Here is an 18,080-nt window from a genome sequence, read left to right on the forward strand (position 1 = left end):
TACTTAAATGGGTAGCACAAACAGGCTTTTTTTCCCGGTCCCGTTTTTATCCCCGTTAACTCGTCCGTTCGAGCTCCGAAAAATTCCCGAAAAATGTCCAAAAATTTCGGAAAATTCCCTTATTCATATTCGCCTATTTTCCAGTATTTTACATTCTCCCCCACTAATTAAAAATTTGGTCCCCAAATTTCGTTATCTACCATCAGCAAGTACCAACAACAGATATAAAGTATAAATGCTGAACGGTAAACTAAATCACATACCTCTAGTGAAAAGATGGGGATATTGAGCTCGGATAGTATCCTCGAGCTCCCAAGTAGCCTCCTCGTCCGAATGATGCTGCCATCCGACTTTAACCAGCCGGATAGTCTTGTTCCGCAACTGACGCTCCTTCCGGTCGAGAATCCGTACCGAAACCTCCTCATACGTAATGTCAGGCTGAACTGGAACTGGAATATCTGCCAGCACATGTGTCGGATCAGGCACGTATCTCCTCAGCATCGATACGTGAAATACATCGTGTACGCCTGACAGTGCCAGTCGGTAAGCTACCGCTCCGATCCTCTCCAAGATCTCGAAAGGGCCAATGTACCGCGGAGCTAGCTTACCTCTGAGGCCAAACCTCTTCACCCCTTTCGTGGGTGAAACTCGCAGAAATACATGGTCGCCAACAGAGAACTCCAGTGGTCTGCGTCTCCGATCAGCATAACTCTTCTGGCGGTCCTGCGCCTCTGACATCCTCCGTCTGATAGTGCGGACCAACTCTGCATCCTGCTGAACTCTATGAGGTCCCAATAACTGGGCCTCTCCAACCTCATCCCAGAGGACGGGTGTCCGACAAGGTCTACCATACAACGCCTCAAACGGTGCCATCTGGATAGCCGAATGAAAGCTGTTGTTGTAGGCGAACTCTACCAATGGCAAGTGGTCCTCCCAACTGCCTCCGAAATCCATAACACACGACCTCAGCAGGTCCTATAAAGTCTGAATAGTCCGCTCTGACTGTCCATCTGTCTGTGGATGGAAGGCTGTACTGAAATAGAGCTGTGTGCCCAAGGCCTGCTGCAGACTCTGCCAGAAACGAGACGTGAACCGTGGATCTCTATCTGAAATGATACTCAATGGAATGCCATGTAGTCTGATGATCTCTCAGCAATACATATCTGCCAATCGATCCAAAGGATCAGTCCTCCGGATCGCTAAGAAGTGCGCGGATTTGGTTAATCGATCAACGATTACCCAAATCGCGTCGTGACCTCGTCGTGTCCTCGGCAACCCTACCACAAAGTCCATGGTAATGTGATCCCACTTCCACTCAGGAATAGGAATCCGCTGAAGTAATCCTGCAGGTCTCTCGTGCTCAGCTTTCACCTGCTGACAGACAAGACATCTAGCTACGAAATCCGCGATGTCTTTCTTCATGCCGTTCCACCATTAGGAACGCCTCAAGTCTCGATACATACGGGTCCCGGATGGATCGCAAATCGAAACGATGTGCCTCAAGTAGCTCCGTAAGACCGAATGAGGCCGAGGTACGCATAACCGCCTCGGAAGAATATAATACCCTCCTCGTCTCGTAAACTTGCCGCCAAGCTATCTCGATCGCTAATAAACCGCAAATGCCGATCACTAGCACCTCTCGGATCCTCGTCACGATCGACGATGAGCAACCATGGTAACTGAATACCCTGCCTGCCGGTCCTCGCCTCAAGATCTAACTCGAGAAAGCTCAATCAAGTCCGTGATCAAGTCCGGTGACTAGCCAAAGTCCCTCTGGACTTCGCTGAGTGCATCTGCAACCACATTAGCTTTCCTGTGGTGGTAGCTAATGGTACAATCGTAGTCCTTCAGAACTCCATCCATCTCCTCTGGCGGAGATTAAGCCTTCCGAGTGAAAATGTATTTGAGACTCTTATGATCGGTGAGAATCTCAAATGTGATACCGTATAAATGATGCGCCAAAGCTTAGAGCAAAGATGATGGCGGCTAACTCCAAGTCATGAACTGGTAGTTCTTCTCATGCTCCTTCACCGACGAGAAGCATAAGAGACTACATCAGAATAGCGCCCAAACCCTGTAGAGACGCGTCGGTGTAAAGTACAAATCCATCCTCTCCGGAAGGTAAAACCAAAACTGGAGCCGACACTAATCTCCGCTTCAGCCTCGAAGCTGGTCTCGCAATCCTCGGACCATATGAACTTCACGCCTTTCCGGTTAAGCCGTGGCATAGCAATACGCGAGAAGCCCTCGACAAATCGTCGGTAATATCACCAATCCCGAAAATCTGGATCTCCGAATCGACTTGCTCCCCAACCGGTGATGTCGATCTTCGAGGATCAACAAATACCTCGCTAGAAACCACGTGTCCCGTAAAACCGATCGAGGATAGCCGAATGCACACTTCTGAACTTCGTCAGGTGATGTCGTCGAAGAATCTCCAAGACTGTGCGAAGATGCTGTGCATGCTCCTCCTCGGAACGAGAGTAGACCAATATGTCATCAATGAAAACGATAACAAACTGATCCAGATACTCCAGAAATATGCGGTTCATCAAGTCCATAAACACCGCTGGAGCATTGGTAAGCCCAAATGGCATTACCAAAAACTCATAATGACCATATCTGGTACGGAAAGCTGTCTTCTGGACATCAGAATCTCTGACTCTCAATTGATGATATCCGGATCGCAGATCAATCTTAGAATACACTGATGTACCTCTGAGCTGATCAAACAAATCCTCGATCCGCGGTAATGGATATTTATTTCTGACGGTAACTGCATTCAGCTGCCTGTAGTCAATACATAATCTCATGGTGCCGTCTTTCTTCTTGACAAATAGAACTGGAGAACCCCATGGTGAAACACTAGGGCGAATAAATCCCCTGTCTAAAAGCTCCTGGAGTTGAACCTTCAGCTCGTTCAACTCTTTTGGTGCCATACGATACGGAGCTTTCGATGTCGGCGCGGTTCCTGGAATCAGCTCAATAGCGAACTCCACTGGCCTTCTAGGAGGCAAACCTGGCAGCTCCTCTGGAAATACATCTGGGTATTCCCGGACAACAGGAACGTCGGAGAGCTGCGAACTACTACTGTCCTCAGTACTGATCAACGACAACAGAAAACCATGACAGCCGTGAGACAGCAGCTTCTGCGCCTGAATCGCCGAAATAATCGAGATGTCGTCGTCTCTGATGCCAGTGAAACTCCACGAGGGTTGGTTCGGAGGCCGGAAGGTGACCACCCTCGTCTGGCAATCAACGGTAGCATGATATACTGATAGCCAATCCATACCAAGAATGATATCAAACTCGACCATCTCCAATACTAGAAGATCTACCGTAAGTATCATGTTGCCAAAGTCTAACGGGCAACCTCTGATCTCCTGGGTGACGTCTAAAGTATCACCGGACGGTAGGGAGACAGTCAATCGCCGCAACCTAACAGTAGGTAATCTACCAATCTCCCGCATAAAGGTACGGGATATAAAAGAGTGCGAACTACCAGTATCAATCAAAATATCAGCAGTAAATGCATAAATGGAAATCGTACCGCGGAAAACGGATCCGTCGGCCCGCTGAGCATCCTCTCTGGTAATAGCATGAACACGACCAGTCTCTGGCGGAGGAGGAGGTGGTAATGCTGCCAGCGGCTGCTGCGGCTGGGCAGAAGCCTGCCACTGAGGCGCTGCTGGACTATGTGCCAGATAAGACTGAGAGGATGGTGACTGATACTGTGCAGCTGGCTGGAACTGAGTCTGATACTGCCCCTGAGTCGGATAATAAGGTCCTGGAGCAAAACTCTGGGGTGCTACAGAAGCACTGGAGTACTCCTGTCCAAGCATGCCAAATGCCGCGGCTGCTGCTGACGATGTGAAGATTGGGCTTCTGCCCTCCTCGATATGCCTTCGACTAGACTGTCCCTCGACCGACCTCCGGCCGTGTGCCGAGCCTTCACCGACAATCTCGGCTCAGGCTCCGGCAGGTTGCAATAAAGCAAACCGATCGTCCTGAGAGCAAGCCGGGTGAGGTGATCTCGGATCCACATCTCAAACAATGAGTATCACCGGAAGGTGGTTGCCGGCTCGCTGAGAAACCGGAACGCCTCAAGAAGACCGCCACGATTGAGGCCTACGAGACGCCCGTAAGAACTCGACCGACTGCTCGCGACTACCCGAGGCTGTCCTGTCGCCGAGTCCGCTGGACCGCCTCGATGTCTCGACCATGCTTTTTTTCCGTCCGGATATGTCTCGCCGAGCTAACTCTATCATCAAAGCTCGATTCAATGCATCGAGTAAGATGTAATCCCTAATCCGAAGCCGTATATGCAGATAACCATCCAATCCTGTATAAACCGCATCATGCGAGTTCTATCCTCCGCAACTAACTCGACAAAACCGAGCCAACCGAGGAATTTCAGATATACTCGGTCATCGAGCGGTTATTCTCGCAGACTCATAAAATCTCGGCGAGACATCCGATAGGACAATGGAAAGAAACGGCTCTCAAAAGCCTCTCGAACTCGTCCATGTGACGTTCTGCAATAATAGAACGCTGAGTAACCCACCGTGCATTAGCTTCATCCCGTAAATGGTAAGCAGCCAGCTTTCTCCCACTCGGAGCAAGCCATATAGAAGAAAGTCTGCTCCATAGTCTCTATCCATGACAGAGCCATACTCGGATCGAGATCTCCGCGGAAAAGAGTGAAACGAGTCTTCATCGACTCGGCCAGTGCTGGAATCCTAGCTCGTGCAGCGACAATATCAGTGAGCTGTGTCGGGACGGCTGCAGGAACTGTCGGAAACACTGGAGCTGATACAACAGGTGGTACCGCGGAATAAACCGGAGGAGGAACTCCCGGTGCTGCTGTATATACCGGAGCATAAGCCGTCGGTGGTACTGCCTGGGGAATAAAAGTGGTGGCAACTGGAGGTACGGTAGGAAAAGGTACCGGATGTGGAGCAGCTGCTGCTACTGTAGACACTGGGGGTACAGGTGCCACTGGTGTCGGGTACACTGTAGGTCCAAGTGGTGGTGGCACTGAATACGTCGTAGGCTGCGCTGGAGCAGATGTCGAGTACACCAATGGTACCCCTGATGGTACTGTAAACAGGGTAGGCGTGGATACCGTCGGTGTGGCCAAAGTAGGTATCTCTACAGGAGCTATCGGGATTTGAGAGCCCGATGCTCCCGCTGCATCCTGAGTCTGTCCCTGACTGACAGGCTCAACAACAATGGGCATCTCTAGCATATCCAGAGATCCCGTGGTCCTCGCACGTGGTCGACCAGCACCACGTCTCGCAGCAATACGAGTAGATCGTCTCATATCTGTTAAATTAAATTACAGATATCAATACCAATATAACCAACATAAAATAACAACATACCTATTTGCTGTCTGGAGATGTTCCGTCGCTGTCCAGTCCCCAATTTGACTTCAAAATTCCGAACGTACATATCGTCGAAAATCCAAATAAATCCGAAACATAACCATATCGAAAATCCGAAAATGCCCAGTTTGACTCGTAAACCTGGCTAACCCAAATATCCTGAATACCCACAACCGGTATCCGATAAATCTCCAGAAACCAAAAGCAGGTATCCATAACCTGCTCTGATACCAATAAATTGGTATCAGATAAATCCCGAAAATCCAAAATACGAAACAAAAGATCGTATAACTGTGCTCTGATACCACTAAATTGTCACGCCCCCAGAAGAGTCCCTGTCCGAGAAAATTTCGGCAGCATCTCCCCTGTACGGCGGACAATCAAAATTTTCTACAAGCACTAAATACTCAGCCACAGGCGGCTGGAATAATAACAGTAATAAAAATCAATCACCACGCAGTTTATATATATATTCAGCCTCTGGCTGACACAACCACGCAGTAATAATACTCTGACTCGAAATCAACCCTACTCAACTACACTCGTAAAGCCCAAATCCGATTTTTCTTACCTCTTCTGCCGTCCAAGCAGGCATGTAGTAGAGTAAATCCAAATCATACTAAAAGTTCATCCAACGGAAAGATTCCATACAATATCCATATGTAAGTCCAAAACAAAACTAAAATAAAGTCTGATAGCGAAAAGCTAAAATGAAACAACTCAAAAACCAGCAGCGGAGTAGCACTACGTGCAGTGGGGACTAGCGACTGGAACTCCCTCCTGACAGCATCAACCTGAAAATAACAACAATGGAGGCGGGGTGAGTCCAACACTCAGCAGGTACAGTTGATATGCAAAGTAAAGAAACAACACCTAGCACCAATCATGCGAACCTGATAAGAAAGATAAGAATGCATCTGAAATAAACAGAGAATACCGTACTAACCAGATCCTGAGTATAAGGTCAAACAGGGATAAGAAATCCTGTATGCATGTCAAACATAGGTATCCAAAAATATGCAGCATATAAATGCAAGAAACACAAACACAAGCAATAAATGCATCATGCATATGATGCCAATGATGCGCCCTGGTCACCCCGACGCACGATCATCTCATACAAAAGTGAGGCCGAGTGGGTAGTGCTGTGACAACCGCTCTGTCGTCACTACTCCCGATGAGTGACCGAGTGGACGGGATGTCCGGAGTACACCTATCCTCCTACCCCAAATCATAGATGGGGAGCGCAATGCTCTCAACTCCCGGTACTCAAAGACGGGAGGAATCCCTGCGGATAACACGTTGTGTCACACTACCCACGAGCGGACCAACGGTGCCTAACAGAGTCCTTGCAACACACTCATCCTGAATCGACCACTAACCCATGAGTGGTGGTGTGTGCAGATCCATGTAACTGGCGATGTGCTCAACAATAATGGAGCGGACTATCGCACAGCATGCAATCATGCAAATGATGCATGGCAATAACCATATAAACATCCTGACCTAATCCATATATATAGAAAAGTGCACCCTAGGTCAACGAATCATATCGAATCAAAGGTACACAGAAGGTATAAAAACAGGTCCTGAACATGGTCAAGCATGACATATCACTACCCCTATAAGCATGTACAAACAGGTAAAATATACCTGAGATGCAAAACCAATCAATCAATCAAGCATGTAAGATTTGGGTAGTGATTAACCGAAACAGATAAGAAACACAATTAATGCAACATGTTAATTTAATTACTAAGCATATCAAATGACATAAGTCAAAAGTACCCGCCTCCGAAAATAGAAAGGTCCAATCTGACTCCGAGATACTCGTCTCGCGTCAAAGTCCTGTACCAATCAATATATATATTTTTATTTAGCTAAAATTCATAAGAATTTAAATAGCTAAACAAAATCCACGAGACTAAATTAGGGAAAACCCTAATCCACATAACCATTTGTCTACCTAAATTAAAATATAACAATTGACTAGGGTTAATTGTCTTAACCCTAACCGTTCCATTAGATAAATTTTAAACCAACTCAATCTATAACAAGGATCCATTATCCTACACCATACCTAAATTCACAGCCACGGGTTTGTACTGGAATCAAAGAGTTGTTGGCTGAAGTTACTGCCGTCAAGGGTTGTTGGCTGCTGAAATTCTTCACTGTTCGGATCAGATGAAATCAAGATCGATAATAACCAATCAAACAACAATCCTAATCAACAACCGAAGCTTACCTCACTCTAAGTATCTTCCTGCCAACTCACAACCACAGATCTTGCTGCTGGAAGTTATGTCCGAAGCTGTGGATCATCCTCAATAAGAATGGCTAAAGCCCAAACACATTACTGCTCACGGCAGGACACAAACATAGCAAAAAAATTCAAAACCAAACCTTAATCCCTCACCTTCAATCCCATTGCCGGACTACTGTTTCCCTCAGCCTCCTTCTTAAGCTCCTGTTTTACGACGACTCTAGTCGTCCGCCAAGAGAGGGAAGGAGGTACAATCACCGATACTAGAACAAAGGAGAAATTGGCCGGCAGATGTACTAGGGCACAGATGAAGTCGGACTTGGGAGAAAGGAGGAAGATGACCGACACTGCTCGACGGCGGCAGAGGCCAGGCAGTGGCGTCGCTGAAGTCGGGTGTCGCGGCTGAGACTAGGGCATAAAGGAGGGCCGGCAGTGTCGGGCAGTAGCAATGTCGCGTCAGAGAAGAAGCAACCGGCTTCCCTTGGCTCTCGTCGGCTGGCGAAGATGGATCGGCTCGGAGAAGAGTGGGTCGGCAGTGGCTCACGCGACGCCGGGGCTTATGCTGTGGAGTCGACGTCGCTGCTGTGGAGAAGAAGAGAAAAAGAAGTGCCGAGGGGACGAACGACTGTCGGAGGAGAGGCAGTGAGAAGGAGGCGTCGGCGGCGCACGGCTAGGGCACGGCAAGGAAGTGAGGAAACCGCCTCCTTGCGGTTGCGGTTAGGGCAAATTCGCCGTGAGGGGGAGAAGGCGCGGGGAAGAAGAGGACTCGGCGAGATTTGGGTGAGGACACGGGAAAAACGAAAAATAAAAATAAGAAAAAGAAAAAGAATTAGGAAAAGAAAAATAAAATAAACTTTTCCTTACTTAAATGGGTAGCACAAACAGGCTTTTTTTCCCGGTCCCGTTTTTATCCCCGTTAACTCGTCCGTTCGAGCTCCGAAAAATTCCCGAAAAATGTCCAAAAATTTCGGAAAATTCCCTTATTCATATTCGCCTATTTTCCGGTATTTTACAAGATTGGTGGTAGATTATTATAAAAGGAGAAAATAGACTCCTTCACTTCTTCACTTGCGGCGATAAATAGGCTCCTTCACTTCTTCTCTGGCGGCGGTAAATAGGCTCCTTCATTTCTTCACTGGCGGCGGCGGCGCTGGTACCCTACAACTTTTAAGCCTAAATAAAATAATAAATAATTTATAAAAAAATATATTGGATATTTTGGTATATACCGAAATATAAAAAATGGTACATATTATACCGATACTAACAGTTTTAGTATTTATAATATTGTACTGAACTTTTTTGTATACTGAACTTTTTTATTACTGAACTTTTTGGTATACCGAAAATTTCAATATAAATGATAAATATCAGTATGATAAATCTACGGATGCTTCTCACGAGGTAGAAGATTGACAGCATCTCTTGCAGCAGCAGACTAACCCGCAGCTTCAGCGGCTGCAGGGGGAGACAGTGTCACAGCAGCCAAGACAAAAATGAACTGGAAGAAAAAGATGGTAAGTAGCTTCATCTTCATCGTATAGTTTGAAGAGTTGAAGCTGCCTGATTTTTTATAAGGAGGAGGGGAACAGTGCCATGTGGGTTGTTGAAAAGAGTCGAGGTAAGGAGGGAAGGAATGTGATGTGGGGTGGTCGGAGGTAAGCGGAGATGGGAACAATTTCATATGAAGTGGTCAGAGGTAAACGGAGACGGGAACAATTTCATGTGAAGTGGTCAGAGGTAAGAGGAGGTCCGGGAGTATTTTCACTATAGTAGGCACATAACAAGCTTGTAGAAGTAAATGCAAGGTGAAGATAATATACTGTTAATTATTTTAAGATATGCATAGATGAGAACTTTAAAATTAAGAGAAATAATATCCTACTTGACACACATTGCACGATTGTGCCCGATTTTCACTGTGGAAGATTTTTTAAATGTTTTTCTATTATAGCAGTATATGTAGGAAAAGACTGTATTAACGGAAGATATACTAGTTGAAATCCAAGATAGCGACAAGATTGGTGGTAGATTATTATAAGAGGAGAAAATAGGCTCCTTCACTTCTTCACTAGCGGCGGTAAATAGGCTCTTCACTTCTTCACTGGCGGGGGTAAATAGGCTCCTTCACTTCTTCACCGACGGCGGTGGTGCTGGCCCCATACAACTTTTAAGCCTAAATAAAATAATAAATAATTTATAAAAAAATTATATTGGATATTTTGGTACATACCGAAATATCAAAAATGGTACATATTATACTGATACCAAAAATTGTAATACGTATAATATCGTACCGAACATTTTTGTATACTGAACTTTTTTATTACTGAATTTTTCGATATACCAAAAATTTCAATATAAATGGTAAATATCAGTACGATAAATCTGCGGATGCTTCTCATGAGGAAGAAGAGTCGTGACATCTCTTGTAGCAGCAGACTGACACACGGCTTCGGCGGCTGCAGGAGGAGGCAGCTTCACAACAGCCAAGACAAAAACGAAGAGGAAGAAGAAGAGGGTAAGTAGCTTCATCTTCATCATATAGTTTGAAGAGTTCAAGCTACTTGATTTTTTATAAGGAGGAGGGGAACAGTGCCATGTGGGTTGTTGAAAAGAGTCGAGGTAAGGAGGGAAGCAATGTGATGTGGGGTGGTCGGAGGTAAGCGGAGACGAGAACAATTTCATATGAAGTGGTCGGAGGTAAGCGGAGACGGGAACAATTTCATGTGAAGTGATCGGAGGTAAGAGGAGGAGCGGGAGTATTTTCACTATAGTAGGCACATAACAAGCTTGTAGAAGTAAATGCACTATTAATTATTTTAAGATATGCATGGATGAGAACTTTAAAATTAACAGAATTAATATCCTAATTGAATCCCGTTGCACGACTGTGCCCGATTTTCACTATAGAAGATTTTTTAAATATTTTTCTATTATAGCAGTATATGCAGCAAAAGACTCTATTAACAGAAGATATACTAGTTGAAATCCAAGATAGCAACAAGATTGGCGGTAGATTATTATAAGAGGAGAAAATAGGCTTGTTCACTTCTTAACTGGCGGCGATAAATAGGCTCCTTCACTTCTTCACTGGCGGCGATAAATAGGCTCCTTCACTTCTTCACTGGAGGCGGTGGTGCTAGCCCCATACAACTTTTAAAACTAAATAAAATAATAATTAATTTATAAAAAAAATATATTGGATATTTTGGTATATAGTGAAATATCAAAAATGATACATATTATACCGATACCAAAAATTTTAGTACGTATAATATCGTACCGAAGTTTTCTGTATACTGAACTTTTTTATTACAAAACTTTTCGGTATACCGAAAATTTCAATATAAATGATAAATATCAGTACGATAAATCTGCGGATGCTTCTCATGAGGTAGAAGAGTCGCGACGTCTCTTGCAGCAGCAGACTGACCCACAACTTCAACGGCTGTAAGAGGAGGCATCATCACAGCAGCCAAGACAAAAACGAAGAGAAAGAAGAAGAAGGTAAGTACCTTCATCTTCATCGTGTAGTTTGGAGAGTTGAAGCACCTGATTTTTTATAAGGAGGGGAGGGGGGGGGAACAACGCCATGTGGGTTGTTGAAAAGAGTCGAGGTAAGGAGGGAAGCAATGTGATGTGGGGTGGTCAGAGGTAAGCGGAGACGGGAACAATTTCATATGAAGTGGTCGGAGGTAAGCGGAAACGGGAACAATTTCATGTGAAGTGGTCGAAGGTTAAAGGAGGTGCGGGAGTATTTTCACTATAGTAGACACATAACAAGCTTGTAGAAGTAAATGTAAGATGAAGATAATATACTGTTAATTATTTTAAGATAGGTATGGATGAGAACCTTAAAATTAACAGAAATAATATCCTACTTGACTCCCGTTGCACAATTGTGCCCGATTTTCACTGTGGAAGATTTTTTAAATATTTTTCTATTATAGCAGTATATGCAGCAAAAGACTGTATTAACAGAAGATATACTAGTTGAAATCCAAGATAGCGACAAGATTGGTGGTAGATTATTATAAGAGGAGAAAATAGGCTCCGTCACTTCTTCACTGGCGGCGATAAATAGGCTCCTTCACTTCTTCTCTGGCGGCGGTAAATAGACTCCTTCACTTCTTCACTGGCAGCGGTGGTGCTGGCACCATACAACTTTTAAGCCTAAATAAAATAATAAATAATTTATAAAAAATATATTGGGTATTTTGGTATATATTGAAATATCAAAAATGGTACATATTATACCGATACTAAAAGTTTTAGTACGTATAATATCGTACTGAACTTTTTTGTATACTGAACTTTTTTATTACTGAACTTTTCGGTATACCGGAAATTTCAATATAAATGTTAAATATCAGTACGATAAATCTGCAGATGCTTCTCACGAGGTAGAAGAGTCGCGGCGTCTCCTGTAGCAGCAGACGGCCCGCAGCTTCAGCGGTTGCAGGGGGAGGCAGCGTCACAGCAGCCAAGACAAAAATGAAGTGGAAGAAAAAGATGGTAGTAGCTTCATCTTCATCGTATAGTTTGAAAAGTTGAAGCTGCCTGATTTTTTATAAGGAGTAGGGGAACAGTGCCATGTGGTTTGTTGAAAAGAGTCGAGGTAAGGAGGGAAGGAATGTGATGTGGGGTGGTCGGAGGTAAGCGGAGACGGGAACAATTTCATATGAAGTGGTCGAAGGTAAACGGAGACGGGAACAATTTCATGTGAAGTGGTCAGAGGTAAGAGGAGGTGCGAGAGTATTTTCACTATAGTAGGCACATAACAAGCTTGTAGAAGTAAATGCAAGGTGAAGATAATATACTGTTATTTTTTTAAGATATGCATGGATGAGAACTTTAAAATTAATATAAATAATATCCTACTTGCTCCATTGCACGATTGTGTCCGATTTTCACTATAGAAGATTTTTTTAAATATTTTTCTATTATAGCAGTATATGCAGCAAAAGACTCTATTAACAGAAGATATACTAGTTGAAATCCAAGATAGCAACAAGATTGGTGGTAGATTATTATTAGAGGAGAAAATTGGCTCCTTCACTTCTTCACTAACCGTGATAAATAGGCTCCTTCACATCTTCACTGGCGGCGGTAAATAGGCTCCTTCACTTCTTCACTGGCGGCGGTGGTGCTGGCCCCATACAACTTTTAAGCCTAAATAAAATAATAAATCATTTATAAAAAAATTATATTGAATATTTTGGTATATACCAAAATATCAAAAATGGTACATATAATACCGATACAAAAAATTTTAGTATGTATAATATCGTATCGAACTTTTCTATATACTGAACTTTTTGGTATTCCCTTCCGGAAATTTCAATATAAATGGTAAATATCAATACGATAAATTTGCGGATGTTTCTCACGAGGTAGAAGAGCCGCAGCGTCTCTTGTAGCAGCAGACTGACCCACGGCTTCAGCGGCTGCGGGAGGAGGCAGTGTCACAGTAGCCAAGACAAAAACGAAGAGGAAGAAGAATAAGGTAAGTAGCTTCATCTTCATCGTGTAGTTTGAAGAGTTGAATCTACCTGATTTTTTATAAGGAGGGAGGGGAACAGTGTCATGTGGGTTGTTGAAAAGAGTCGAGGTAAGGAGGGAAGCAATGTGATGTGGGGTGGTCAGAGGTAAGCGGAGACGGGAACAATTTCATATGAAGTGGTCGGAGGTAAGCGGAAACGGGAACAATTTCATGTGAAGTGGTCGAAGGTTAAAGGAGGTGCGGGAGTATTTTCACTATAGTAGACACATAACAAGCTTGTAGAAGTAAATGTAAGATGAAGATAATATACTGTTAATTATTTTAAGATATGCATTGATGAGAACTTTAAAATTAACAGAAATAATATCCTACTTGACTCTGGTTGCACGACTGTGCGCGATTTTCACTGTAAAAGATTTTTTTAAATATTTTTCTATTATAGCAGTATATGCAGCAAAAGACTATATTAACAGATGATATACTAGTTGAAATTTAAGATAGCGACAAGATTGGTGGTAGATTATTACAAGAGGAGAAAATAGGCTCGTTCACTTCTTCACTGGCAGCGATATATAGGTTCCTTCTCTTCTTCACCGGCAGCGGTAAATAGGCTCCTTCACTTCTTCACTAGCGGCGGCGGTGCTGGCCCCATACAACTTTTAAGTCTAAATAAAATAATAAATAATTTATAAAAAAAAATTATATTGGATATTTTGGTATATACCGAAATATCAAAAATCGTACATATTATACCGATACCAAAAATTTTAGTACGTATAATATCGTACCGAACTTTTCTGTATGTTGAACTTTTTGATTACTGAACTTTTCGGTATACCTAAAATTTCAATATAAATGGTAAATATTAGTACGATAAATCTGCGGATGCTTCTCACGAGGTAGAAGAGCCGCGGCGTCTCTTGCAGCAACAGACTGACCCGCGGCTTCAGCGGCTGCAGGGGGAGGCAGCGTCATAGCAGCCAAGACAAAAACGAAGAGGAAGAAGAAGAAGGTAAGTACCTTCATCTTAATCGTGTAGTTTGAAGAGTTGAAGCTACCTGATTTATTTTAAGGAGGAGGGGACCAGTGCCATGTGCGTTGTTGAAAAGAGTTGAGGTAAGGAGGGAAGCAATGTGATGTGGGGTGGTCGGAGGTAAGCAGAGACGGGAACAATTTCATATGAAGTGGTCGGAGGTATGCCGAGACGGCAACAATTTCATTTGAAGTGGTCGGTGGTAAGAAAAGGAGAGGGAGTATTTTCACGTGGAGTGTTGGAGAGCTTTAAATTTATCATCCAAGACATTATGACTTCTACATGTGCGCTCAGTTTTCAACGATTGTTTTCTATTTTTAGCCATTCGTCTAATTAATTAAATTTCATATATTAGAGCTGTATGAGCAAGTTTTTCTTATATTGGTATTTGCAATTCCGCATGGCACAACTCAGCCCACTCATTACCAGCTGATTCTCTGCAGGAGCTTGTTCATTCCCTTTCTTATGTGTAAGTGTACATATTTACACGTAGCAAATATTTTAGTTCTCCAATGTAAATGTTTGATATCGGAACTGAAATTTTTCCCATTCGTTGTCCTAATGTTCAGATATCAGAGGAGGACAACTGCAATATCTGTTGGTAAGTTCAGCAGTTCATTTGTGTAGTTTTTTGTGTTGTTCCTCGGTATGTTATATCTATATATGATATCTCTTTTGTGATGCAGTTGCACAAATTGGGCCATTTGTGAAATTTGATGATTTATCTGATCCTTCATCCAGCCAAGGTGGACGGCAGCATACTGCAACTGGAGCAATTCCAGTGCCAGAACTTCCACGTTTACATGAGAATGTTTCGAGTTCCATGTTGTTCTGCTGATCTGTGGACAATCTGATAGTCGTCTCTAGTATATTTTGGGTGATTTATTTTGTCTGGTTTGACCTTTGTGGTCGTGCGGAAAGACTATCACAAGACTGACTCAACTAGGTTCACTTATCTTCATCTTCAATTTAGGTGTGATGTCTTCAATTTTCAATTTTTAATTTTTAATTTTCAATTTTCAATTTTCAATTTTCAAGATACGTCCTTATAATTGGCGTTCCGAGATATTTGGAGACCCAAATTTATTTCTAAATTCGCCAGATCCAAGCGCCGTCCGAGTCATCAACTCGCCGCGTCGGTGCGGCGAGTGCGGGCCCCCCACGTTTCCTCGCCGCCAGCCTCCGCCACGGCCAGCTGCGTCTCCAGTTGCCGCCGGACGACGCTGACTCCCCTCTATGCCGCCCCGCGCGGCCCTCCGGCCGGAAGGCTTCGGCCGCGTCGATGGCTACTGCCCAGCGGTCGCCGACGATGGCGAGGTCATAGCTGCGGCGGCGGGTGGGGTCGGACAGCACCTCGTAGTCTTCTTGCACCGCCATAAAGCGCTCCTCGCCTCCCGGCGATCGGCACGTGTCAGGGACGACCATTAATTAGCTTGGAAAGGAAGAGGAAACTTCTTGTTGTTGTGAAGCTTCAAGATGGGCAGCAGCCGGCGATGGCGAGGTCATAGCTCCGGCGGCGGGTGGGGTTGGACAGCACCTCGTAGGCTTCTCGCGCCGCCATAAAGCGGTCCTCGCCGCCCGGCGATCGGCACGTGTCAGGGACGGCCATTTTAGCTTGGAAAGGAAGAGGACTTCTTCTTGTGAAGCTTCAAGAAACAGAGTAGTGACTTTCTAGAGCAGAAAAGGCAGGAATTGTGTTTTTTTTTAATATATAAAAAAAACATGATTTGTTTTAAAACTCATACTTTATTTGTTTCCAATGCTCCCTGTGATTTTTTACATTATCATTTTACACCCGTTTCCCACTTTTATAACTCATCCTTGGTAGTAAATTAACATTGATGAAAGTATAAGGATATTTTTAAACATTTGAAGTATTAAAAGGTGTTAAATGCATTTCTTTTCAAAAAAAATCGCTTCTTGCTTTGTCGATTAACTCCTGTTATTGACATATTCCTATAAAAGTTTGGTGTGTAAAATAAAATGGTGAAACTATAAAGGGTATTTTGAAAAAAAAAATAATTGCGAAGAGGTGCTAAATGTAGTTTTAAAAACTAAATGTAATTTTTTATTATTTAGGATTAGTTCATAGTTTGCTTTCATCAAACAATATGTTACAAGCAATAACAAAAAAGGTAAATTTACCTACAGTCCCCATTAATAAATATAACTTTACATGCACTACTTATTGGGAAAAAATTGTATTTCCATTCGCTAGTCTAATATACTTACCTAATTGTCATTGATATTTTAAGTATAAAAAATCTAAAAATGAGTATAAATCCTCTTAAGTTTAGTATATTAAACTAGAATCTAGTATATTTTCTATCAAATTGAGTACGGTTCTTTTTCCATCTCAATTAAATGAAAAATATACTAGATTTTCTTTAAATGATACTCAATTAGATGAAAAATATACTAGATTTTTTTCAAATGGTACTGAATTTAAGAGAAATTATATTAAATAGAAAAAACGTTGTACTCAATTTAATAGAAAATATACTCGATTCTAGTTTAAAATGCTGAATTTAATAGGAATTATACTCATTTTTAGACTATTTATACCTAAAAAAATATGAAGGACAATTTTAATAGAAAATATACTCGAATATGCTAATTTTTTTTTAAAATGATACTTAATTGGATAGAAAATATAATAGATTTTCTTTTTTACATGGTACTGAATTTAGGAGGAATTATATTAAAATAGGAAAAAAAATATGTTCAATTTAATAGAAAATATACTCGATTCTAATGTAAAATGCTGAATTTAAGAGGAATTATACTCATTTTTGTACCTTTTGTACCTAAAAAATTTGAGGGGCAATATTTGCACGAGGGAGTTGAAGCAAACAAAACTTTACATGCAGGAAGTGAAAACAAGGTTTTTTATGAGTAGAGATTATATGCAAAATTTAAGTTATGATTAAAAAATTTTCTCTACTTACCGATAAAAAAATTCTTTTGGATTTTTATATTTTTTTAAAAGAATATAAATTTGTGACATCTGGAATGGGATTTATAGCATGCGATTTATATTTTAAACCTGGAAGGTTTATGATTGTGAATGCCCAATCCAACTAACTCATTCAACTCAATCCAATTGGCTCCTGCAGTGAACTAGGCTTGGAGGGCTCAACCAATCCATCCTAGCTGTTTGGTTCAATTGGCTTGTACTAAATCCGAATGCGTACAAATTAATGCATCGACTTGACTGGACTGATAATTCCAACCAACCCAAGCTTGATAGGTCAGTTTTATAAGACCAACCACGTCTCTGCGGCCACCCTGTGCCGGCGAGCCCATTCCGTGCTGTGGGGCCCGGGGGGCCGCCGATGATCCCCTGCAGCCAATCATGGACCGGCCCCATCTCCGCGTGATGCGACGAGGATGCTGCCGTCGTCGGTGCCAGCAGCATGACTTCGTCGGAGCGAACGTCGATGACGGCGAAGAGGAGCGGGGAAAGGAAGGCATGACACGTGTGCATGCCGTAGTAGGCGACCTCGAAGGTGAAGGGGTCGTCGTCGAGCCGCTGCACTCGCTTCTTCGCCTCGCAACCGTAGAAGCTCTTGTGAGTGTGAGTGCAACGGTAATAACTCCTGCCAAAATTATAAATTTATTTATTTTTATTAAAAATTTTAAAAACAATTATTATCATATTTAATTACTAAAAACTAAAATTTAAAAAACTAAATAAACTTAGAAACCTAGGAAATCTCGAATTGAGGATGTCCTTCTGGCCTTACTTCCGCCACGTGTGCCGCCATCCTATGGGTTTCGTTGACTCGTCTGTTGGTCTAACACTTTGCCACTTGTTTTCCGAGTCAACGAAATTTAACGAATTGGCGTTTCATTTCCGGCAGAATTTATCATGATAATTTTGTTTGAAGA

At 42.8% G+C, this 18,080-nt stretch overlaps 1 long non-coding RNA gene across 1 annotated transcript; it reads right to left on the reverse strand.

Annotated features, from left to right (window-relative positions):
* Window positions 1-7,465: 7,465 nt before the first annotated feature.
* On the reverse strand, window positions 7,466-7,962 carry LOC122044346. Its single transcript, XR_006129520.1, has 3 exons — window positions 7,804-7,962; window positions 7,633-7,698; window positions 7,466-7,558 (listed from the first exon to the last, which is right to left on the reverse strand). It is a non-coding gene; the product is annotated as an uncharacterized LOC122044346 (long non-coding RNA).
* Between the last annotated feature and the right edge of the window lie 10,118 nt (window positions 7,963-18,080).

Source organism: Zingiber officinale, chromosome 2A (assembly GCF_018446385.1).
Source record: "Zingiber officinale cultivar Zhangliang chromosome 2A, Zo_v1.1, whole genome shotgun sequence".
NCBI classification, from domain to species: Eukaryota; Viridiplantae; Streptophyta; class Magnoliopsida; order Zingiberales; family Zingiberaceae; genus Zingiber; species Zingiber officinale.